The sequence below is a fragment of the Manis javanica genome, chromosome 16, assembly GCF_040802235.1.
Source record: "Manis javanica isolate MJ-LG chromosome 16, MJ_LKY, whole genome shotgun sequence".
Taxonomy (NCBI): domain Eukaryota; kingdom Metazoa; phylum Chordata; class Mammalia; order Pholidota; family Manidae; genus Manis; species Manis javanica.
The window spans coordinates 11,826,732-11,853,265 of NC_133171.1; the positions used below are offsets into that span (position 1 = coordinate 11,826,732).

Sequence of the window (26,534 nt, forward strand, 5' to 3'; positions counted from 1 at the left end):
TCCTTGGAGCAGGCAGCTGACCTGACTGACGTCATGGGAGTAGACTTTGTGCAACAACATGGTACAATCCAAAGGGGGCTTGGATTTGGGTATTTGGGGACCAGTAAGTGCACTCCAGATTTAGACATGAGCCCATTCTGGTAGGACTGTTTCCTAGAAGGAAGACTGATGTTCTGGGTGACCGCCCTTCTGTGACACCTCCAAATAGCCTCATGGATTGACTCCACTGGACCACTGTAGCCACAGTCCTTTCCTCTGTCCTTCCTGTGCCTCCAGGGCCTGCTTCTGTCTCCTTCCCTCTCTCATCCTGTTTGCCCCTTGTTAATATTCCCAGTCAGCTGGTACACTGGTCTCTCGGGCTGGCACGATTCAACAACCCATCTCTGGTTCATGTGACAGATGCTGTGTGTCAGTCCCAGAGCACCAGGAATGCCCCAGAGGGATAGAGGGCACAGGCAGGATTATTCCCAGCACCGACATGCCAGGCACAGTGCTCAGCACTAAATAAACTTAGGGAAAAGCTCACAGAGCAGCCATATGCACAGGACATTTCAGCCTCCAGGCTAGAATAATTACACACTGAGTTTTTAGTTTAGTTTAAATTTAGAATTTAGAGAGGAGTTAATTCTCAATTTATGAATGTCTATTTTCAGTACTGACCGTGGACTTAGGAGTGTGTGTGTGTGTGCATCTGTATGCACTTAATGCTTTAAAGGTCTAGGAGACCTGTCAGGACTCTAAAATAGTTTCACCTAAACTTCAAATATATATTTGGTTTTGCAATTAGAGATTCATTGCTTATGTTAAAAATTTTAAATTGCACGGGTTAGAAATAAAAGGAGGGGCTATTGGGTGGAGCACAGGAAGAGCTCTCTCCTATTAAAATGAAAATACCCCTGTCTGTTCAATCAGACATTTATTTTCCTCTCAGAATAAGACCCCCTATTAATCTTTTACTGAGATTTGGCTTCGACTGTAATATCAATTGTCTAGCCTGCTCATTTCACAGGTGAGGATGAGTTCCATGAAGGGGGAGTGACCAGTCTGTGATCAGCAGGTTTAGGAGGAAATCACATCTCCTAAAACCAATAGCAGGCATTTTCAATCACAGCACATTCACTGCATCTTAAGCGTTAGCATTCAACCTTCCTCCCAGAATACAGTGCCAAATTAATTTGGTTATACTACTCTAACTCCCAAATTCTAAGAAATGGCTTCTTTAAACGCAGAGTCAGGATAATTGATGGTTGGCCCTAGAGTTCCCACCTGAGTTTAAGGGGCTGGCATGTGGCATCCACCTGAGCGGAAACATCCTGCATAAAGTGAAGCATGGGAGCCTGGAACACAAACTTCACAAAGCAACAACATTACAACTTAAGACAGTAATGTCAGGTACTGAATAAAATCACTGTGATGTGGAGGGTACAGAGAGAGCTCATGATCTCCACCATGTTGGTCACCAAACAAGAGTCATCTGCACTTCTGCACTTCTAGTTTTGGTATTTTCCAGGACCTAGGAGAAACTTTTGAGGTCATTTTGTTTTATTTTATCTCAGTAGAATTTGTATGAACAAGATTTGCTCTCACTTTTTTTTCTTCTCTGATACATAGAAAAGTGAGGATAGCACTGACATGTAAGCTCTGTAAGTAAGAGACAATGCCTGCCTTATTCTTTATTTTATTCCTGTCACATCATACAGAGCCTGACATATACTATGCCTTTAGTAAATGTTTATTTATTGAACGAAGGACTGAATGGAAATTATGGGTAAATAAAATGTATTTATAGATGTTCTACTTGGTATCAAAGATTCTATTGTGGGACTTGGGTATGTTATGGGCTTTGATAGCTTAATCAAAACATACCATAGAAATGATACAATTTGGGCTAGTTATTCCTGGAAATAGATTGCTCAGGTAGGAATGTTATCAAAATCTGATAGATCAAGAATACAAAGACTTTAAGCTGTTGAGTGGAACAATGATTCCTATTGGGTAGAATATTCCATGGATAGCAACTATAAACACTGGTCAAGAAAAGAAATCGAAGAAAACACAAATAAATGGAAATACATTTTTTTTGTTCATGGATTGGGAGAATTAATATTGTTAAAAATGCCCACACACTATCCAAAGCAATATATAGATTCAATGCAAAAGCTCAGGAGAGAAAAGGACATTTATTAAGAGACAAATGGAAATTCTATGTCTAAAAAATTCAAATTTTCAATGGCATTTTTCACAGAAGTAGAACAAGCAATCCTAAAGTTTGTATAGACCACAAAAGACTCTGAATAAACAAAGCAATCTTGAGAATGAAGAACAAAGCTGGAGGCATCACAGTCACTGATTTCAAACTCTATTACAAAGCTGCAGTAATTAAAACAGTGTGATAATGGCATAAAAATAGACACATAGATAAATAGAATAGAATAGAAAGCCCAGATATATATCCACACATACATAGTGAATTAACTTATGAAAACCAAGAATGTACAATGGGAAAAGGATAGTGTCTTCAGTAATTGGTGTTGGAAAAACAGAACAGCTCTATGCAAAACAATGAAACTGGGCCATTATCTGACATCACACACAAAACTAAATTAAAAATGGATTAAAGACTTGAAGACTTGGAACTACAAAACTTCTAGAAGAAAACATGGGAAGTAAACTCCTAGACATTGGTCTTGACAATGATTTCTTGGATTTGACACCAAAGCAAAGGTAATAAAAGCAAAAATATAAAGGGACTACATCAAACTAAAAAGTTTCTGTACAGCAAAGGAAACCACCAAAATGAAAAGGTAACTATATTAAAACAAATACATTGGAATGGACAAATGCATTTGAAAATCAGATGTCTCATAAGGGGTTAATATCCAAAATATATGATGAGCTTGTGCAACTCAATAAAACAAACTAAAAGTGGACAAACGATCTGAATAGACATTTTTTTTAAAGAAGACATACAAATAGCCAACAAATACATGAAAAGGTGCTCAACATCACTTATCATCAGGTAGCTATAAATCAAAACCACAATGAGATATCACCACACACCTGTTAGAATGGCTATTGTTTAAAAAAACCAAAAAGAACAAGAAATAAGTTTTGGCAAGGATGTAGGGTAAAGGGAACCCCTGTGCACTGCTGATGAGAATTTAATTTGGTGTAGCCACTATGGAAAAATAGTAAGGAAGTTCCTCAAATATTAAAAATAGAACCGCCATACAATCCAGAAATTCCACTTCTGGGTATTTTTCCAAGGAAAATGAAAGCACAAAAGATATATGCACCCTTATGTTCACTGCAGCATTATTTACAATAGCCAGTATTACTTAGTTACTTACAATGGAAACAACCTAAATGTCTACTGATGGATCAATGGATAAAGAAAATATGAGACAGATACATTTAGATAGATGATAGATAAATGACTGATAGATTGATAAAGATAGGTATCATTAAAAAGAAGGAAATTCTGCCATTTGCAACAACATGAATGAACCTTGAGGGCATTATGCTAAGTGAAATAAGTCAGAAACAGAAAGACAAAATACTGTACAATCTTACTTAAGTGTGGAATATTTTTTATAAATTCAGAGATACAGAGAACAGATAGGTAGTTGTCAGAGGCAGAGGATGCCCCAGGATGGGCAAAACGGGTGAAGGTGGTCAAAAGGTACCATCCACCAGTTGTAAGTTAAATAAGTCTAGGGGATCTAATGAACAGCATGGTGTCTACAGCTAATCAATACTACCTCATATATTTGAAAGTTGTTAAGAGAGTAAATCTTAAAAGGTCTTATCCCAAGGAGAAAAAAATGTACAATTAGGTAAGGCGATGGATGTTAACTAAACTTATTCTGGTAAACATTTTGCAATATACACATACATTAAATCATCATGTTGTGCACCTTTGTGACATAGACTTTCATGAGCTAAGGAGCCAACTGCATCATCTATTTGCCCTGCAGAGTCATCACACTCCCTCCAAATCCATACAGAAGTCCATATGGAAAAAAAACCCTTGTTAAAAATTTCTTTTTTTTTTTTAATTACCTGAAGGCACTCAAGAGAAACCCAAAGCAGGCAGAAGTGCTGGGGTGTCCACACTTGGAAAAAGGGGAGACAGTTTCTGGGTTCAGGCTAGTCAGGTCAACCACCTGCTAAAATAAAAATACAATACTTTTCAAAGGAACATGCTATAATTCAGTCCCTAGAACAAAACAATCACAATGTCCAGAATAGGATCCAAAATCAGGCATTTGAAGAAACCCAAGAGTTTCAATGAAGACTGTCTCAAGATGACCCAGAGGTTATAATTAGCAGGTAAGGATCTTTATGCTCTGCTGTAGGACATACAGGAAATCAAACTTGTAGTGATTGAATAACTTGGGAAGCTCATCAGAGAAACAGATATTTTTTAAGAATCAAGTGGAAATTCTACATCTAAAAAACAATATCTAAACAAAAGTTTATTAGATGGGCATAAAAATTTACTAGGTGGAATAGTGGAGATGACAAAGGAAAGACTCAGTGAATTTGATCATCAATGGAAATTAACCACTCTGAAGTACAAAGAGCATAAAAATGGAAGTAAAATGAACAAAGCCTCAGTGACAAAATTAGAGGATCTACAATCCATACAATTAGAGTAATGAGAGTCTTAGTAGGAAAAGAGAGAGGGAATGGCATAGAATGTCTGAAAAAATAATGGCCAAAATTTCCCAAATTTGGTGAAAGACATAAATTTACATATTCAAGAAGCTCAAGAGCACAGGGAAGGCTGTACAACACAGAGCAGACAAGTAGTGATTCTACAGCATCTTACTACACTGATGGACAGTGACTGTAATGGGGTATGTGGGGAGGACTTGATAATGGGGGGAGTCTAGTAACCATAATGTTGCTCATGTAACTATAGATTAACGATACCAAAAAAAAAAATTTAAAAAAAGAAGCTCAAGAGTCCAATCCTTTAGAGTGACAAAGTATATACCATTTATATCCAAGCACTTATCAATACTTCTTTCTTGCTTTGTGTGTCATTCTAACAGACAATTCTATGACTGTTTAGATGTTTTAGATTAATTAGATTTTACTTCTAATTATATTTGAGATTATCATGAAACCATCTTTCTCTCACATCCTCATCCTTCTTGTTCTCACAGAATATGATCAGAACACAGTCCTTTTAGGGCTTAGCTGTTCCTAAACTATTTTAATTCAACATATAAGGATGTTTTTAACTCTAAGACAAACATCTGAATTTGAAATATTCCTGAACTCAAACACATGGCATTGATTTGTAAGCAAGGAAAGCTTGAATTTTATATGGTATCAAAGAAAACTCATCTTTCATTGTCTTTAGCTTTCAGTTTATCCCACAAGATAATAAAAAAATAAGCTCTGAAACGTCAGTGACTTCTTCCTTCCAAAAGAAAGATCCTAATTTTGCAACAGCTAATGCTCGATCGTTTAATTTTTCGAGGCCTGTTTCCCCATGCCCTGACGTAACAAGACAGAATGGTCTCCACGTCTCAGCATTGCCCTTCCCACTTTGCTGGGAGCGTATGTCTTCTGAATGAGCACTTGATACCCAGGGCATGCTCAGGTCACCTAGAGATTGTAAAATTGCAAAATTACAAAAGTTCTTCAGGCACTATTACTTGGAAAAGGCATGTTTAGCTACTGAGCAAACAAAGACCAGTACACAGCTCTCCAGACATTTGTCCAGGACAAAGAGGCTACGAGTCTTGCTGAAGGGCTTTCTCAGTTGCTTGATCCTTTCCGACAGCCAGGAATTGACCTTTCAGCTTAGGCCAAAGAGATATATTTGTGTGGCCGACAATGCAGCCAAATGGAGTGTGCTCAGCCTCCTGGAAAGCAGTCTACGCTGACAGGCTAAGTTAAACCCTTGCTGCCGATGTCAATCCAACTTCTGTAGGCTCCATACAGAAAATGTGAAAATGAGTCTCTACCCCCTGCTATATATCTGTTTTATCATTATCATCATTATTTGGAAGAATTTAACAAATGTGCTGTGTTCTGCAAAAAGGTACAAGCTGCTGAATGTTCTGCATGAGATGGACAGTTAGTCATTCAGCACCATCAATTTTTCTCATTGACTTTGGCAGAAAGGTCCATTTCAGCAGAGAAGACTCAGCACAGCAGCTGAGACATGTGATCTTTACTCAGCGTCACTACGAGTGCCAACTCGTAGTAAATTAGGCGCCTAACTTATTAATAGTGAAGAATCCATTAGAGTTGACAGGCGCCTGGCTGTGCTGCCTGGAATTAACTATGAGTGGTAGGAGTGCTATCGGAGACCAAACACAAAGCCAGATAATCCGTGGAGCTGCCACCTCTCCCTGGGATTTCACAAAATAGAGAGTTTAGGGATCAGACAAAGATGCACACAGTGTTTGAGATCAAGGATCTGGGCTAAAATTAGAAATATTTATGGCTTGGCACAAAACCTTAAATTGCTGTAAAATGAGACATTAAAACAGAACTCTCCACAGCTTGGCATAATTGGACTTTCCTTCCTTGTTTGAAACACTTTTTCCTTAATAGCACATAGCATTCAATAAGAAATGCGGAATCCCACCCCTGGGTTGGTCCGCCCATTGGCACCATGCCCACCTGCTTTGAAATCTAGTTTATAGAAATTTCCACACAAACACCTGAAGGATTTTGAAAGGCCATTAATGTGTTTCCACCCATATGCATACACTTAAAGAAAAAGACAATGCCTGTCACTTTAACAGGGCCCAAGTGTGCCTTGAGAGGGGGCACGAACCGGGTCCATGCAGATGTGTACAAGTAGGTATTTGAGCAGAGGCTCCAAGTGAACTTCTGTTTGATAAACACAAAGCAGCTCAGAACCTGGTTGAGCTAGGCACGAGGGTTCTGTCCTGCAATGTGGTATTTTGTGATTATCTTAAATAATATGGCTTGCTTTATATACAGTGAATGGAATTTTTAAAAATAGCCTACTACTTTGTAAAATTAAGTTGATTATAAAAATCCCTCAGAATGACATCACCCAACTGTAGCATCAAGAGTTCAAGCGACGCCCGAATGGTCTATTTGAAATCCTAGTGTCACTCATTCTTGGTATGTTCTGAAACTTGAGATTATAGAATTTGTAACATAGGAGAGTAATTCATTGTCAATGATCTGAAACTAGAAATGTAGTAAGTGTTATATTGTAGGAGTATGTGCGTACTTCAGCTTTATTATTCCAGTGTGGTATTTTAGCCTAGTCCTGTTAGACACTGAAAATATGCAGAAAAGCAGGAAGTAAAGGATAAAGTGACTTCTTTAAGATGTATGGACTCGATACATTCCTAGACTTGAAAAAAGTATTCTTGTTATTTGAAGGAGTTAGAAATAACCCAAGTTAGAAAAGGGCTATTTGTAATCAGGAAAGATGTTTTTCAAAGCACTAAACACCTCAGTAGCCATTGCACTCTGTTATACCATAAAATCCAACATGCTAACAAACCTCAACTTTTTTAAACCATAGATAAGGTGATGAACTGGACACCAAAATTTCATCAGGTGTCTTCTACTGCTTAAATATACACCTCATCTTGTGGCTAAACTAAGTGATTTCCTCTGCTAGGTGGTCTCATCATGTTCCCAATTCCCCCATCTTTATACACAGCACCCATTCATTATTATGTGTTGAATACAAGTCTTCCATCCCTAGAGCTTCACTGGGGTGAGGACTATACCTGTTTTGCTCACCATCACATTCTACCTTGTGCCATACATATTTGTTGAAAGAACAAATGACGTTTCTTAAAGACAGAATGCCAATAGAATGTTTTTCCTTAACCCAATTGCTTTCATCAATTTCACTTATATTAATAAACACTTAGTAGCTGATGTTTCAATTTGGACTAGTGAGTTGCTAAGATTGTGAGTGTGCCTTATTTCTCTTTTCTAACTTAGTTTCTGGTTTTCCTACCCTAACACCAGTCTACTCTAAATTATACGGCTTCTAGTAAGAACAAAATCTTCTTAGGACTGATAAGGATCAAATTGAGTTTTGATGTGTAATACAGTCAGCCTAGGTACTAAAATTTGAAAATGGCACAAACTATGGAATTGATGAATGTGAATTGTGCTAAGCTTTGAGTTCTGATCATTTGTAATGAATTATTTTCCTTCCTTGACAAATTCACATGACTATCTCATTACTGACATATAAATGAGCCAAAGATGGCCTTGTGCATTGGCCCTTGGATTATTCCTTCATTGCAAACTGAGACCCATTAACTCAAAAGCCTACTGGAACCAAGGTCAAATTTTTACACATCCAATTGTTTAAAAAATAGCCCAAACAACCGGTTTTTGATCTTTCAGAATCTGTCTGCTTTGCATCCCCATGAAGTATCACCTGACAGTTGTTATCCATTGACAAGACAGGGCCTTGTAGTTATAAGGCCCCAACCTCTGCTGCTCTCACCTCCTCTGATCCATAGACTTCCTGCCATGCTCTGAGTGAGACCACTTAGACATGTAAAACTCCTCTCTGATTACCAGGAGTTCACTTGATTTCTTCCCCTACTGGATGGTGACCCCCTCACTGTGAGCGTCTGGAGGGTCTTCTGATGTAAGGGACTCCCCCTCTCACACAACCCTGTCCAAACACTGCCCAATAAAATCTTTTGTGTGTTACTGCCTCGCATGAGCATATCTTTTACCTTGATCAACCCCAAATCTTTTAAACCCCCATACAACATATAATTAGAAAGGGGTTGACCCTTGAGAACATATTGATAGAAATTCATATCCAGGGAACTTCTTTACTACAAGCACTCCATTAACCATGAAAAGAACATATTTCACCATAATTTCAAAGGCAGAACTCTTAAACTAGAGAGACCCATGGATATACTTTCAAAGGTCTAAGCTATCACTCTCCTCACCAAAACTATATACCAACTGCTATATGTGTATAATTTTTATGGAGAGAGTCTCCAGCCATCATTTGAGTCCTCAAGGGATTAAAAAACCTTAAAATTTAAGAACCACTAATTTTCAGTCTCCAGGAGGCTGCAGTTTTCCCCCTTCATTTTGCATGAATACATCATGTCACACTTCAGGTTGGGCTTGGCTCAGTTGGATGGAGCACAGAGTGGGAAAGAAATATCAAGACCAGGAAGCAAATCCACCAACCAGAGTCCTGACCACTCCAGTTGCAGGTATGGAATGACACTTGAGCCTGACAAGTATAATTTGATACCAAAGATAAATACCTGGCACGAACAGACATCCATTTATGTGAGTTTGAGGAAAAGCAGTCAAGTGTTCCAATAGGTAAGGTAATGACAGGAGCCATCAGCATATTTGAGTGGATCCCTCCTTCCAAATTTAGATAGGACTGGTTGAGGGAGCTGAGAGTTGCTGTCAATCTGGCTGCAGAATTAAGAACCAGGCTTGGCTGGAAAAACATAGCTTTAGAGTAAAGGGAAGATGGATGAGGAAAAGAAAGGAAAAGAAAGAAATGGAGACAGGGAAAGAGAGACAGAGAAAGAATGGAAGGAAGATAGACAACTACTATTTGAAGTTGGACGTCACATAGTAAAGGACCAAGATTCCTGAGAGATGGGAAACAAATGAGATGAGCCTTTTAACTGCCTTAGTTTACTCCCTTGACAGAACCCAGACAGAGCCCAGAAGATTATCCGAATTAAAGGGACAGATCTTAATTTTCAGGGAGAACAAAGCAATTAGAGTTTTTAGAATGGATTATTGAAAGGAAGAGAGCTTACAAAGATAGAAGCCTGAGGATCTTCAGAGGGTCCCTTTTGAGTATTTAGCAGAGTCCTGGTAAGCACATGTATATGAAGAAGTTAAGTGAGCCTGCGGAAGAAGCTTCTGAAGGGATTAAGGATGGTCCATGGTGCTCACACAGGGCTGACAATCGTGCGTGTTCCCACCAGCCAGGTTGGATAAATGCAAAGTTCATGGATATGCATCAGAATACCCAAAAAAGTCTCGCCTCAGTAATGGGAGTTCATTAGCCCTAGGACCACTGCTCTGGACTCACCTAAAAAGTCATAGAAGCAATGTCTAAAAGAACCAAACTGTTTCCAAGTAATTTAATTGCATCCCAGAACAAGCATCAAGAATACCCACACTGCTAAAAGAAAATGCAGGCAGTGAACCCTCAGACATCAGCCTTAGCGATGTGTTTTTGGATCTGTCTCCTGAAGCAAGGGCACCAAAAGCAAAAAATAAACAACTGGGACTACATTGAACGAAACAGATTTTTCACAGTGATGGAAGCCATTACCAAAATGAGAAGGTAACCTATTGAATGGGAGAAGATATTTGCAAATTATAAGTCCTAAAAGGGGTTAATTGATAAAATATATAAAAAACTCATACAACTCAACACCAGAGAACAAACAATCTAATTAAAAAATGAGCAGAGGATCTGAGTAGACATTTTTCCAAAGAAGACATAAAGATGGCCAATAGACATATGAAAAGATGATCAACGTCATTAATCACCAGGGAAATGCAAATCAAAACCACAATAAAATATCACCTCAAAACAATCAGAATGGCTAGTATCAAAAAGACAAGAAATAACAAGTTTGGCAAGGATGTGGAGAAAAGAGAACCCTCAGGCACCCTCAAAAAAGAATGTAAAGTTGGTGCAGCCACTACGGAAAATAGTATGGAGGTTCCTTAAGAAATTAAAAATAGAACTACTATATGATCCACTAATTCCATTTCTGGGTAATGAGCCCCCCCAAAAAAATGAAAACATGAATTCAAAAAAATCTATATGCACCTCTCTGTTCACTGCAGCATTATTTACAATAGCCAGAATGTGAAAACAAACTAAGCATCCATCAATAGATGAATAGATTAAAAACATGCGATACATATATGCGATATATATATATGGAAAATTTCTCAGCTATGAAAAGAATTAAATCTTGCCATTTGTGACAAAATGGGCAGACCTAGAGGGTATTATGCTAGGTGAAATAAGTTCAGACAGTGAAAGACAAATACCATATGATTTCACTTTTATGTGAAATCTGATAAACAAAACCAAACAAAAAGACCCAGAGGCAGTCTTATAAATAGAAAGAACAAAATTGTAGTTGCTAGAGGGGGAGGAGATGATGGTAAAAGCAAAATAGGTTAAGGTGACTAAGAACTACAAAATTTCAGTGATAAAATAAATAAGTCACAGGGATGAAAAGTACAGCATAGGGAATATAGCTAGTAATATTGTAATATTGTTGTATGATGATAGTACCTTATTGTGGTGTTTCATAATGCATGTAGATATTGAATCATTATGTTGTACACCTGAAATTAATGTAATATTGTATGTCAACTGTACTTCAATTAGAAAAGAAAGAAATACACATTTAAAGTGCAACCAGTTTATATAGAAAAAATATTTGAGCAATAATGGCCCAAAGTTTTCCAAGTGTGATGAAAGCTAAGCTATCCAAGAAGCTCAGTGAGCCCCAAGCACAAGAAACAAAGGAAGCCACACCCAGGCATGTTGTACAAATTGCTCAAACCCGTCCTAAAGAGGAAATCTGAGAAGTGGCCATAGAAAGGACCTATTACACACAGAGGACAAAGATAAGAATGAGGTCAGAATTCTCATTGGAAACAATACAAGTGAGAAAATAGTAGACGTACAATTTTTTAAATACTGAAAACAAACAACTGTTAACCTAGAGTTCTATACCCAGAAAAAAAAATCTTCAAAAGCACAGTCAAAATAAAGATGTTTCAGACATACAAAAGTTGAGAGCATTCATCACCAGAATAATTGCTCTTACAGAAATCTTAAAGTCCTTTAGATAGAAGGAAATAATACCAGAGTGAAATATAGATCTATACAAAGGAATAAAGAGAAGTGAGAATGGTAACTACATGGACAAATATGAAAGGCTTTTTTTATTATTTACATTTTTATAAGATGTATTCCAGTGGATGAGATAAGGGAAAGATAAATAACATCAAGGAACACTGAGGAATTTTAGGGCACTGAAAATGCTCTGTGCAAATCTATAATGATGGATATATGTCAAATGTTTCAGAGCCATAGAGCACCAGACTACAGGTGGGCCTTAATGTAATCTAGAGACTTTGGGTGGTGATAAGGATATGTCGAAGTAGGTTCATCTGTCATGACAAATGCACCACCCTGGTAGGAGATGTTGACAAGAGGGAAGACTGTGAGTGTGTGGGGGCAGAAAGTACATGGGAAATCTCTGTCTCTAATGCTCAATTTTGCTGTGAATCTAAAACTGCTCTAAAAAAATAAACTCTATAGATAATTGGCCAGTTATTCAAAATTAATGCTGATATATTTTGGATTTTTTTATATATGTATAAGTAAAATACATGGCAACCATATAATAAAGGCCAAGAGTAAAGAAATGGAAACAGCTTTTATGCTATACAAAAAATGATGTAACCCCATTTCAACGTAAACTGTTAAGATGTGTACTACAAATTTTCTAAAGCAGCATTTAAATCACAAAACAAAGAGAGCTAAAATGCCAACAATGGAGATAAAATGGAGTCATAACTAATTTTTTAAAAGGACAGATAAAAAAGGAAACGTGGGGAACAAGGGTTGGTGGGGATTATAGACTTCACCTACTAAATGAATCACATTTAATGCATATCCTCTAAACACCCCAATAGAGATTGTCAGGTTAGATAAGAGAATAAGACCAAACCATATGCTGCCTGCAAGAGACACAATTTAAATATAAAGACAAAAATGGGTTTAAAGTAAAGGGATAGAAAAAGATGGACCATGCTAACACTAGTCAAAAACCACTGCAGAGACTGCTAATATCAGACAAAAGTAGACTTCAGAGTAAAGATAGTCCCAGGTACAATTAAGATCATTTCGAAGTGGTAAAGGAATCAATCAATCAGGATACAGCAATTCTAAAAGTTATTCCCTTACATACAATTTTTAAATACATGGAGAAAAAATGATAGAACTTCAATAAAAAAATAGATACATTCACAGTGACAGCTGGAGATTTCACAAATCTCTTCTCCGTAATTGGCAAAACAAATTCACAGAAAATCAGGAAATTATAGAGGACTTGAATGCTGTCAACACTATTAACCTGGCCTAATGGACACTGACAGAGCATTTCACCCAACAATAGCAGAATATACTTCATTTTCAAGTGTATACAGAGTCTTTACATAGATAGGTCATATTCTGGGCCACAGAAGAAATCTTACTAAATTTAAAAGCATTCATGTTGCACAAATTAGGTTCTTTGATCCCAGTAATATTCAATTAAAAATCACTAACAGAAAGATATCTGGAAAATCCCCAAATATTTAGAAGCTAACACATTTGTAAATAATGTATGGGTCAAAAAAAAATTTTAAGGGAAATTCAAAAGTATGTTGGTCTTCCAACAAGGGCTGAAAAAAATCAGTGGATGGCCGTTATACATTTGATGGTGTGAAAGGATTTTATATTGAATTTTAAAGTCATTCTGGGTTTGTGATTGACATCATTAGCAAGAACAATTTTAAGCTCGACTATAGAAGGAAGGGATTTAAGGTCACAGATGGGGGGAATAAGGAATCCTGAAAAAGATTTTGTTTACATGAAATAATGCATTAAAGGTTTTTACCACTTTCATTGTAAATTAGCTCCCATGTCTCAAATTTCGAACATCTCACCCTTTCCCCACCACTGTCTCTGCCTTTAAATTCACTTGCTTATATGTGCCCTTGGCCTCAATTCTCTGAGTTCACCCTTCACTCTAATTATACCACCACTCTTTACTATCCGGTGACCCCCTCCTAGCCTTCCTTCCATCCTTGTCTAACCAGATATTGAGATCGTTGTCATACTCAACCTTTTGCAAATACCATACCGCACAATTCTCTGTCTCTCTCTCAAAAACCCAACTCTGCTGAAAGCCTGGTGCTTGACTTGTAGTTTGTACCAAACACATGAATGTTGTTAAAGGAACATAGCATAAAGAAACATAACAGAGTTAACTGGTTTCATTTTAAATCCATGAACTAAAATAAGAATTGCCCCTATACTGTGCAGCAATCCTACTCTGTGCTTCGAGAAGACTTATCACCCAACCATCTTCTCTGCCTCTGGTTTTTCCCCATAACCCATTCTCCATAAAATGTTAACAGAATCATGTTACCCTACTATGAAAACCCTCAACAGATTCCAAATGCACTTGGGATAACTTGCCTTCTTTCCTAGGGCCATTCTCCCTTGGCTCTCCGTGCTCAAGCTGCACACTGGGCCAGCCTCTGCTGCGGCGACGTTCTCTGTTCACATCCTACACATGGATGAGAGTCCACCAGGATTCCTTTCCTCTGGGAACTCCTCCTTCCTTGACTGACCCTGCTTTGACCGTCTGTTTTCTCTGGATTTCATTCCCTTTAGTGCCTAGCCCACATCATAACAAGCTTTGACTACTACTTATGTTGCCTCTACTGTTTTTTTTTTCATACTTGGACTCCAACTCTAGGAAAAAGATGTGTGTCTTTTCTTTTCTGTCTACAGTTCTGGTCTTAAAATAGGCATTCAAACATTTGGCTTATTAACGGCTTAGAGGCAAATGAGGGAGAGGACTTTCTCCTCTGATAGCAGTAGGGAGGGAGGTGCCCCATCATGACCACAGACTCTGTGGGCAGACTACCAAGGCAAGTACCAAGTCTCCCAGTTTCCAGCTCTGGACTTAGAGCAAGTGATGTAGCCCCCTCAGCATCAGTCCCCTCGTCTGTAAAATGGGAACAATAATAGTATCTACCAATAAAACTGTAGTAAGGACTAGATGAGATAATATGAAAAGGACTCATCATAGTGCTTAATGTGCAGTCAATATTCTATGAATATTGTCTTCTGCTGTATACTCTATTTTAAAGAGGATTTCTTAAATATCAACTGGGAAACATTCAAATGATATATAAGATATAAAGGAATTAGCATTTGTTGAGCACAGAATCTGTGTCAGGTATTATGCTGGATATTACCCAAATTTAGGTAGGTGAAGAAAAGGTATGTTGAATGAAATTAAAATAAAAACACAACATATCGAATTTGTGGGATGCTCTTCCAGCAACCTTATGAGAAAATTTCTAGCATTAGACACTATATTAGAAAAGAAGAAATGCCTCAAATACAATTACTTCAGGTTTCATCACAGAAGGCTAGAAAATGAACAGCAAATTGAAGACACATCAACCAGAAAGAAGGTAATGATAAAGATCAAGGTGAAAATCCAATGCAATCAGAACAGAAAACCTATAGAGAAAATAAGTGAAACCAAAGATTCTTTGAGAAGATCAATACAGTTGATGAACCTCTAGCCAAACATGTCAGGAAAGCAAGAAGAAATAAAGACCAATATCAGGAATGAAAGTGGTGACTTTATACCAGATTTTACAGATATTAAAATTATGAGGGAGTACAATGAACAGCTTTATGCCTATAAACTTGACAACTTTGGTGAAATGGACTAAGTCCTTGAAGGAAACAACCCCCAAACTCACTTAAGAAGAAAAAGGCAACCTTAACGACCCTTTATCTATTAAAGAAATTAATTTGTATCTAAAATCCTTCCCACAAAGAAACCTCCAGGCCTGGATGGCTCCAGTGGGGAATTCTAACAAACATTTAAGGAAGAAATATTACCAGTTCTATGAAAACTCTCCCAGAAAAATTGAAAATGAAGGAATACACCTCTGTGAATTCTTTGAGCCTAGCATCAGCCTGATACCAAAACTAGGTAAAAACACTACAAGAAAAGAAAAGAGCAGATCAATCTCTCTCATGAACATAGATGCAAATATAATCACCTCATTTAAAGGCAACATAATCACCTTATTTACAGACAACATAATCACCTATGTAGAAATCTACTAGAATCTAAATAAGAAAGATGTTAGACTTAATATGTAAGAGTATGAACAGCTCAGAGTACAACATCGATATTAAAAACCAAATGCACTTCTATATACCAGCAAGAAAGGTACAATTGAAGATTTTAATTAAAAACACAGCACCATGTGCAATGCATCAAACTTATGATTAAATCTGACACGAGATGTGTAAGACTTGTAAAACACTGCTGAGAAAAATGAAAGTCCTGTATGAGTGGAGAGATTCACTCTGCTCATGAGTTGGAAGACTCGATAGTGTTAAGATGCCAAATCTCCTGACGCAAATCTGCAGATCTGAGATGATCCCAGTCAAAGTCCCAGCAGGCTTTTCTTCAGCCCTCTGTCAGTGCCTTTCTTCACAAAACAGCTCTACCCACCTTTTGCTAGTGTCTAAGATGAAACTCAAAATCCAAATCAAAAGAGACTAATCATTGATGTATGACATACCTAAATTCTATCTTAGGTTCTTTTTTCCTTCATATGTCACTGAGTAGTCCTCTTTTTTACTTTTGATTTTGATGGATCTATTTATGGAAAGGAAAAAAGGTAATTTGCTTGTTACCAGAAGATGATTAAACTTTTGTAAGGGACAAAGTAAAAGCAGAAATTGAGCCTAGCCAGTTAAGAGGAAGAACTTGGTCCATGAAGGCTAATCCAATGGGAATTGTGCCAATCAGAGATCTTCTGCAGGGCCCTGGTAATGTAATAATCATCTTTGCAAAGCCTGGGAGCCTGGAAGGAGGCCTGGTGTGATGCATGGGGCCCTGGTGTGTGAGGTGGGGAGGGGGAGACTCCCACCTGGTCCCGGAAAGCAGCTTCCTGTCTACAGGTGATCAGAGCCCTTCACCTCTCACCTTCCTCACAACAAAGAGAAGAGGATGTCAGACAGGTGCTCTCCAGACTGCATCCAGGAGCATACTGGCCTGCAAACCTTTTTAACTACAGCCCTTCTTCCAAGAAAATCTTTGGATATCTCCACCCAGTAGTGTGTATTTATCTATTTATAAATTACATGTATGTATATTCAACCACGTCAATTTATTATACAAATTGCCCAAACTTGCAGAAATGACTTCTTTAAAGGTGAAAATGAACACAAACAGCTGTTCTCACACTTTCTTCCCACACATACACTTATCCCTTTGGAGGACAGGGCCAAGATCCGGCATCACTGTCCGTCTTTGCTGGAAAGGACAGAGCGACCGTATGAACAGCGACTCCTGAGGTGCTCACCTGACAAATCAGCTTCACTTTTCTCTGCTTTATATATTAGAGATCCACTGACTAAATGGACTCTTTTTTTTGCTCAAAATACCTATTTTCCTCATTACATTTCCCACCATGCAAGATAACATGCATTCTTCCTGAACAAAGAAACATATTAAACTTCAACTTTTGTTTTGTTTTGTTTTTCAACATGACCAGCCTCAGCTGCCACACTCCACTCCCTGCAACATGAACCAACAAGAGTTGCTGGGGCAGATGGCCATCCGCGTGCAAAAGATCAAAGAGGGCTTTCTCAACAGTTAAACATAGAGTGAGTGAGGTCATTGTACAAACCATTTCTTCTCACATCAAAATTATCCTTAGGAAAACACCCAGAGGGACAATCAATTCTCAAATTAGGTACAACCCTTAATGTGGCTTCCAGCAAACAGCTCCTAGTGGCAGAAGTTGCTGTGAAGTGGGTAGTTCAACCAGAGGGCTCCTGGCAGTCATCCCTATGACGCTGTTGTTAAACTCCCGATTTATAAAAGGAAGGAAAATGCAGCGTGTGTTCCAGCATGTGTCTCCTGACAGCAGGACCCCACAGCTGTGATTTGGGACAGGGGGGTGCTGCGCTGCATTTCTGTCAGCCTCCCTGAGAAAGCAGGTGGGCACGTGACCTTTGGGGCTTTGTTCCAAGTTCCCAAGGGAAATTCAGGAGGGCACCTGAACAAAATTGCTTCCTGACACTGCAGTTTAGCCCTTAAAATAAGGTTCTCTCATAGTCGCTTCCCCCTCAAGGACAATCTGGGAAGAAAAGGAGTGCTTTTCTGCCCAAAATGGGGTCAGTGACCTCTTCAGATGGAGCAGATGTGTCCATGCCAAGTTATAAAGGTGTGTTCAGGGCTCTGTCACCCCATATGGGGCGCCTAGAAGCCCGGCCTCCCAGCCCCTGCTGGAGCCATACGAACGCTCTCCCTGCTGCTAGGTGTTTTGCTGTGTGGTAACGTGGAGATGGGGTGCATGGACACAGTCAAGATTCACCTTGGATGCCAAGTATCATCATGCTTGCATACTGAGCTCCAGCCTGCTCACCCACAATTCAAAGCTTGTGAGGGTGACAGATGCTTTTGGTGCTTGGCCCACGTCTCCCTCCTGTGAGCACCCTGCATTCTAGAAGGGGCCCTGTGCAAACCCAGGCCCTCCCTGAGATCCTGAGCAAGGCTATCTATTGACTAGCAAGCAGTTCAGTTGCTTCTAAACTAAAACCCAGACTTCTTTGAGCAGGTCCACAAGTAAATTCCATGTGCCTGCTAAAGACAAAGTTTCATCTTTTCAGCCTAGAATCCCTCTGTCCACATCAAAGGAGAAGGCTTAAAGTACTGCAGAAAGGTGCAAAACGGTTTCTCTCCAGCTTGCTGTACCCAGAAATGAACTCATCTGATACCCTGGGAGCAGCGGACAAACGCAGGAGGGTCCAGAGACTGAGAGAAGCTGGTTTTCTCTCCCTAAAGGCAAAAAAACCCAGACATCAATGTATTAAATATAACACATCTGACACACAGACACACACAGAGACAGACACATCCGAGACAGAGGCAGAGGGTGGGGTGGCCCAGCCAGTTCTCCCTCTGCACAGCCCTCTCCCTCTCCAAAGTGACTCTCCTCCGGCAGCCCACAAGCCTGTCAATACCTCTTCAGTGATTAAACACCCACCTTCTCCTGCTTGAAAAAGAGGAGCCTATATATCTAGATGGTATGAGAGGAGGAGTATAATTTTAAATGGTCACATTACCATCTCACCCTTCATCTAGAGGCCCACCTGCAAAGCAAAAGGCCGCAGGTGCACCCCCACCTCCCGAGGACTCCCTCCTGGCCAGCGCCCTGGGGGCCGGCCCAGGCTGAGGCAGCCTCTCTCCGGACTTGCAGGAAAGGCATTAAAATACTTGGTCTGTCTCTGTTGTTCCCCACATTTGTATTGCAGATGAAGAACAACAAGGGAGGCAGTTGTGTTGGCTCAGTGTTGGCCGAGGAACGAGGTAAGACGTGTGCATCCCTCTGAGAAGAATTTCCCAGCTGCGTGGGCATCTAAGGCTGCCAAGACAGTGCAGCCATGATGCCAGGCTCTTCCTCACCACATGCCCTGCTTAGCCTTAAAATTATAAGCGCTCAGTGAGTACTCTCTGAGTTAACAAGCAAAACAGCCTGTGCAGCCCTTTTTCTGAGGTGTGTCTTCATCAAAGCTCTTGTGAAGGCATCCGAGGCCCTGGACACCATTCCAGAAGGTCTCCGTGTGCTCGCCTCCTGCCCCCGAGAGTCACAGTGTAGCTGCCGAGAAGTGGGACTCTCCTGGCGCTCATATGTTGTCATGTTTTATTGAAGAGGTTCCTTTCCTATTTGGAAGGTTATTAATGGCACAGAAAATGGCATAAGAACTCAAAATCACCTCAAAGGCGGAATATGAGTGTAGCAATCTCACCATCCTGCCCGTTTCTTCAGTTGAGAGAACCAGTGGTTGGAGGCGTCTCTATGCGCTTGCTCCATGTTTTTATCTGTGCTGATTCTGTGAAGCCCACATTGGGGGGTACTGGATGGAACAATGAATTGGCATCCAGCAAAACTTGGAGAGCTGGGCAGAGAGAGGACAGCATATGCAGACCATAGAGCGAGCTCGCCAGGCCCCGGAAGCCCACCTCCAAAGCTGTCCTAACTAATGCAGTCAAAGAAATGAGAATCACGACACTGTAAACACCCACACTTTAAAACCCTAAATAAAAAGCTTCCTTAATTTTTAGAAGTCTGTTTTTATCATAAAATGTGTGCGTAGAATCTGCGACTAAACGGCCTGCTCATCCTTCCTCTTGATCGCTCTTTTTTCACTCTCTCCTTGTCCTTCCTCATTCTGAGGAAGGACAGGAGAGGCGAGACCTGGGCAGCACCTCTGGCTGGCAGGTGGCAAAGCAGCTGCTTCCATGCTAGGGGCAGAGGCCAGGGAAGGTAGCTTCACAGAAGTCAGGACATGTAATGATAATTAATTTGGGGGGCATAATAATTGGTGCCTTTATGCTCACATGCTTATTGGGTTATTCTGTGAACAATAAATACACGAGACAAGTATTTATTGAGTCTGTATGATACACAAGTGACTACTTTGTTGCATTTTGCCTTCAAGTTCAGACTAGTTAACTCTTTACAACAGGTTCACAAACACTTTCTGTAAAGGGCCAGATAGCAAATATTGCAGTCTTTATGGGCCAAAAGGTCACCGTAGCAACTACTAAACTCTACCTATGAAGCCCAAAAGCAGCTATAAAAATTAAATGAACAAAACAGGCAGCAGGACAGATTTGGCATGCTGCCGTAGTTTGCTGACCCCAATCTATGGAAATATCACCCCTTCAGCAGTCTTAACTATTGAACTAAGAACCTAGAAATAAGAGAAGAAAAAGCCTCTGAGAAGCCAAGAGACATCAACAGATTTGTGAACCAAAATTTTCCCACTTTATATATAGAATAGCTGCTCAGGCCCATAGTCCCAGCTGCTTTGCTTATATGTTTTTAAATGTCCTTATAAGCTTCATATTTTTATTCTGCCTGTTTTCACGTAAAGTTTTATTGGACCACAGCCACACTTCTTGTTTCCATATCATCTAGGACCACTTCCCTGCTGCAGGAACTAGAGCAGAGTTCCTGTGGTTTGCAAAGCATGAAAGATTTGCCATTTGGTCTTTTAGAGAAAAAGCTTGCCAGCCCCTGCCTTACTTAGATTGTCATTTTGAGGACCAGACTTTGGGAACCCATGACCTAGAACACCTGTTGGTTATGTCTGTCACTCAACATAGTTAATAAAGTACCCACTGTCCGTATCTGTTTATAAATATGAAAGTCCCAAAAGGAAAATGAACATTGATCTAATAATACTTATCAATAGTTACATCTTACACAAATATTTGCTTGACATATTGACTCTAACTCTCCTAAAATACCTATTTCAGTTTATCACTAATTAGGGCAATTATTATATTTGCTTTGTTAATAGCTACTCTTTATCTTCCCCCAAGTAAATTAAATGCATATGCAAATATTCATTAAATGCCATGATATTTTTCAACCTCTGACCTTTTAAAACTTATATGATAGCTTTTTAAGGGTGGAGATCTTCAGAAGAAGCCGGCAAAGGGAAATCTCTGTGAACCCCCACCAAAATGAGATCATGACTAGACAATTATTAATAAAGTCATATTCAGGCTGTTAAGTGCAAACATAAGTTGAATGGTGAATGAAATGCACACAAGTATTACCTGGAGTCTGGGGCAATCGCAGAAGGTAAGGATGAGTGGAAACCAGGAAGCAAATCCAATGAGCTCTGAGGCTGAACAAAGACAGCAGCCGAGTCTCCGCAGCAGCGGACCCCAGCCTGAGCTTGTAGCCATGTTCCTGTCTACCTCGGCACTCCTCAGGCTGTCAGCCATAAAGGAAGTGAAAGACGGCGATTCTCAGAAGGCAGGGATGGATAATTGTTCAAAAGATGTTTAATGAACTTGAACTGGGGATATGACGCCAATGTGGCCCCTTTTCCCAGCTCACTCGCCTCTCCGTCTGCCTTCCTCCGCAGGCCTGCACTGTCTCCTCTGCCCCCCACATGCGCCCTCCTCTCCTCCTTCTCTCTTCCTTCAGTTCTCTCCCTTTCTTTCTGTTTTTCTGTCTCTGCCCACCAGTCCCTCTCCCCTTGGGAGTGCAGTTCAGTAGGGGCACTGCTCCAGCGTGAGGGAGGGTGAGGGGGAGCCCCTGCTTTCTCTTCAGGAAAATCCAGTAGGAGGCCATCCCATTTATCTAGCTTCATCCAGGAACAGATGTTCTCTGGTACCTAAAACGTGTCTTCTTAGGCAACAAAACTTGTCCTGCTTTAATATTTTAATGCTGACTGACTGATGGGTGTTCAACTGTATTTACTGTATCCTGTTTAGTCAACACTATTAGTATTGTCATCTAAAGTCCTTTGTCCCTTTCTTCAAGGCTTATATCCAGTGGAAGAGACAAAACTAAGGCAAACATTTCAGAAAACAGTGAGCATTTCAGAAGCTCTTGGGGCTGGAGTAAAGTAAATAATTCCTGCAGCACTCTGCATTCCTTCAATGGCTTCCTTGAAGCCAGCTTCTGCCATAGAGAACTTCAGCCTTTCTCAAGGGAAAAGTTTCAAGCAGGTGTTGATAACCTGGACTCCTCAGACACTCGGAGGACGATGAGCCTCTGAATATAACTGCATTTTTGTTTGTGTGAGCAAAGTTCAGAGTTCATCTAGTTCCTGTAAGTGTCACGTTCACCTCTACACACACACACACCCCTACTAACTGACAATCTGCCACAATGTTTGAGTGTGTTTAAGTAAGGTTTCAGAATGGAACACAGGATGACACAGAAGTAAGGGTAAGGAGGTGGTCACTGGAAAAGAGGAAAAGTCATGTGCGTGGAAGCCCTGAGGAACCTGTGGGCCTCAATGGAGGTGCCTTTCAGGACAAGAGGATAGTAAGATCACAAGGAGAAGACTGCAGGAGCTCAGAAAAGCCTGACGGGGTCCAAACATGGTATAAGAGGAAACAGACATGTTCAAGGTTTCTGAGTAGAATACGAACCTGAGAGGACAGCATGCAGGACTCACTAGGGAAGAAGAGCCGGGCTTGGGAGCCCCTCGGAAACCTCCATCAGTTAGACTAGAAAATCTCAGGTGGCAAAACAAAAAGTCAGAGCTGGACTTCACAGCGTGTCAGAGATTACATAAATTAATATTTAACACAAAACCTAGAACATTAAGTCAGTCAAATGTGTTCAAAGGTAGTTTTTGCTTACGCTGTGTTAAAGCTGTAATTTATTACCATGACAGGAATGTTTATTTTTACAGAATGTGATACAGTCATGTGGATATTCAAAGCAAGTTTACAAATAACATACAAAAACACTTTGGAAATATTGCAGGCTCAGTGCTAGACCACTGCAATAAAGCAAATACTGCAATAAAGCCATTCATATATTTTGGTTTCCCAGTGCATATAAAGTTATGTTGACACTATTCTGTAGTCTATTAAGTGTGTAATAGCATTATGTCTAAGAAACAATGTGCTTATCTTAAAGAATACTTTATTGCTTAAAAAATACATCTGAGCTTTCAGCAAATGGCAATCGCTGATCACAGACCACTGTATAATAAATAAACATAATGATAATGAAACAGTTTGAAATATTGGGAGAATTACCAACTTGAGATACAGAAACATGAAGTGAGCCGACGCTGTCGGGAAATGGCAGCAGTAGACTCACCTGATGGAGGGTGGCCACCAACCTTCAATCTGTATGTCAAGCAGCATCTGTGAAGCATCATAGTGCAAAGCGCAGCACAACCAGGTATGCCCATGTGCCTGTTGTGTCTTACTTCCAAATGATTTTCTTTAGCATCACACAAATATTTAGTTCTGGTGTCAATATCCTCAGCTAATAAAGAAAAAGCAGTTATACTGGAAAGAGGATGCTGATGGCTCATGCAAGGTCAAGGTTTAAGACAGTTTAGCACTAAGGGTAAATGGTTTAAGACATAGTTGGTAACTTTGTTATTTTTAAAAAGCCTCGAATGAACTACTGAGAGATGTTTAAGTACCTATCATCATCCGCAGCTATTGAAGCAATGATAATTTTAGTATCTGAATGTCTACAGCTGTGGAAACAACATTTTCTTCTTTTGAATTAATTTAGGAAAAATTGAAGAAAATTATTCAATGGCTTGACAAATAACTAAACTTGTCTCTCTTTCCTGGTTCAAAGATAAGAAAGAAGTAGAAGGGGAAGGAGAAGGCTGAGCTAACTAGATATTCATCATTATTCATTTTTTGTGGACCTGGAAGAAAGCCCATTTGAGTTTCATTTTATTGAATCATATGTAACATTTAGAAATATGAAGCAGATTAAAAATCCATATGCTGTTTCTATAAAAATAAACATGAGGAAAATATACAGAGTATGTAAGCCTGCCATTTTTAGTTAAGCAAAATAATTTAAATGTGTGTTATTTAATTGTGACAGTGGCTGTCCTTTTACAGTGTACAAAAATATCCTCTCCAAGTCTATGATTAATATGTTTAATTAGAGACATTTCACCTTGTAAATAACTTGACAACTATCCACCTCAATGAGTAACCATATAGACGTAAACCAAATTAATCATGCTTCCCCATTTAACTGCAAAATTAATGTGAAAAAAGTAATTACATAAGCACTATTTTAAATCAGACAGTGTGGCCTCTATTATTTTTCCTCCTTCTCCTCTTATTCTTCTTATTCCTAAATGAAAATTGACTTAACTGGACCACAGACTTCAAATCAAATCTACCTAAGGTCAATCATAAGTAAAACTTAAACTAGTTTATAAACCACGGCAATAAACTACTTAGAGAAATTTATGCACTGGTTCCTAGGAAAGCTTGATAGATGAGATAACCACTTATCTCAGATTTTCATGCTTGCAGCCAAAGGTCTGACCTAGATAAAACCTAGATGTGCCTGGAGCTCTATGGTTCTGTGATGCTATCAGCCAAAAACAGTGTTGTCAGACCTTTGAGCCAGCCATGGTTAAGTGTGGATTCCGGAAAATGTTTACCCTGCCATTAAAAACAAAATGAAGCTCTGTTAATTGTCCTATACACAAAATTTAGTGATTTAGACATTTTTCAAAAGACAAATTCTTCAACTCGAGAAGCAAAAAATGGAGATAAAATGTATTTGTTGATTTCAAGCCACGCAGTCCAAGGACATTGGAACTGGCTCTAGAGAGAGGGAGTGGGAACTGCACTGCCTGAGACATTTCTGGTGAAAATGCACCAAGCTCTGGAGACAGCTGGCATTGTCCTAGAGCTGAGGGTAGATTTGGTGGACTCCTCGGCCCCTTTTCAGGGTCTTGTCCTGAGTATATCAAAACAAAGTTGGTTCACAGTGAGTGTGAGAGAATCTCTTCCTGTGAGTTCTAGCCTTCCTCTGTAAAGCCCTCCCCTCTTCTCACACCTCTCACTCACCCATAAAAAAAGTAGTCCTTCATTAGCCAAACCCAGCCCCCTAGCTAAAGGAAGAAGGAAGAGCAGTCGCTTTCACTCAACATGTATGATAAAGAGATACAGGAGTATGGGTAAAATTGCAGTATTTCCAGAATCTCTTGCCTGGCCTTAGTGTACCTCCATATCAGTAGGTGTTTCCAAGAGGTGGAGAGAAGTAGTCCATCTCCGTATCAATAGGTGATTACAAGGGGGTGTGAGGGCATATTTGGATCAGAGAGGTGTGGTGGGGTCTTTTTGCAGCTGAGTCACAAGAGACATGGGTGAGGAGAAGTAGACAACTGTTTTTTCTCAGCAAATGGATTTTCCCTATTCTATTTCTCCCTTTGACTGATTTTGGCTTCAACGGTTACTTGCCCTGGGCTGGGACCATATTTTCCCCCTGGAGTTGCACGGAGCTATGCTAGACTTTGTACCAGCACCAAGATCACCATGTAGGTTGCTGAGTGGCCTCGAGGCTGTGAGCCTCTGCCTGTGCAGCACCTGCAACCCCCGGCTCCATAAGAAAATCAAGTTGCATCTGTATTGTCCAGTACTATTTGCATGTGATTCCTGCAGGCCCAGAAGACCAGGGCTGTAAAGAAGGCTAATGAGGATACCCTGCCATTATGAGTGTCACATATTGAAGAAATACGTTATTGATAATTCCCACAGCAGCTTTGCATTCAATCATTTGCAATATGCTGCTTTGGTTCAAATATGTAAGAAAACTCATGTTGCATTTTGAAAATAAGTAAATTGCAATTATGTAAATAATTGGGAAATGAGGTGTCCCTTTGAATGCCTTTTCAGATAATTGTGGATATTCTTCTTTGATACAACATCAAAACTTGGCAAGCAGTAGTTTCTTAAAGACGATTTGTAATGTAGAATCTGAAACCATATCAAAGAATGTTTCATATTCTGTTACTTTAAAATGCATTTGTCTTTCTTGCATGAATGTGGAACATCATACCTTGGAAATTTGAAAATATGGGTTCACTGAGCTATACAGATCTTCAACTGTTGAAAATTTTCATGGTGTGATATTAAAAATGACCTCTGTTAATATTATCTCTAATCTTATTAGAAAAATCTTTAAGTAGTGGGAAGCTGAAGAGCTTATAGTGATGGAGAAAAATTTTCTAAAATTCTAATTTTCACTTCAAAACTCACGTTCATCATTGGCAACAAATACAACTAGTTCTCTTATAAATCGATGCCCGTGGCTCTGAGGTTTGCAGCAGAAGTGCTCAACGCTAATTTCCTGCTTAAAGAAACAGACTCACTTCCTTC

General features: G+C 39.5%; 1 long non-coding RNA gene across 2 annotated transcripts in view; it reads right to left on the reverse strand.

Moving 5' to 3' along the window:
- Positions 1–23,155, reverse strand: part of LOC108387463 (uncharacterized) — an 81,325-nt gene extending 58,170 nt beyond the window's left edge. Inside the window, exon 1 of one of the 2 annotated variants that reach the window (XR_012126389.1) lies at positions 22,800–23,155. This is a non-coding gene — a long non-coding RNA (uncharacterized lncRNA). Of the gene's footprint in view, positions 1–4,062; positions 11,110–22,799 lie in introns of those variants that run through there. The other variant, XR_012126390.1, reaches the window with a different exon arrangement.
- Between the last annotated feature and the right edge of the window lie 3,379 nt (positions 23,156–26,534).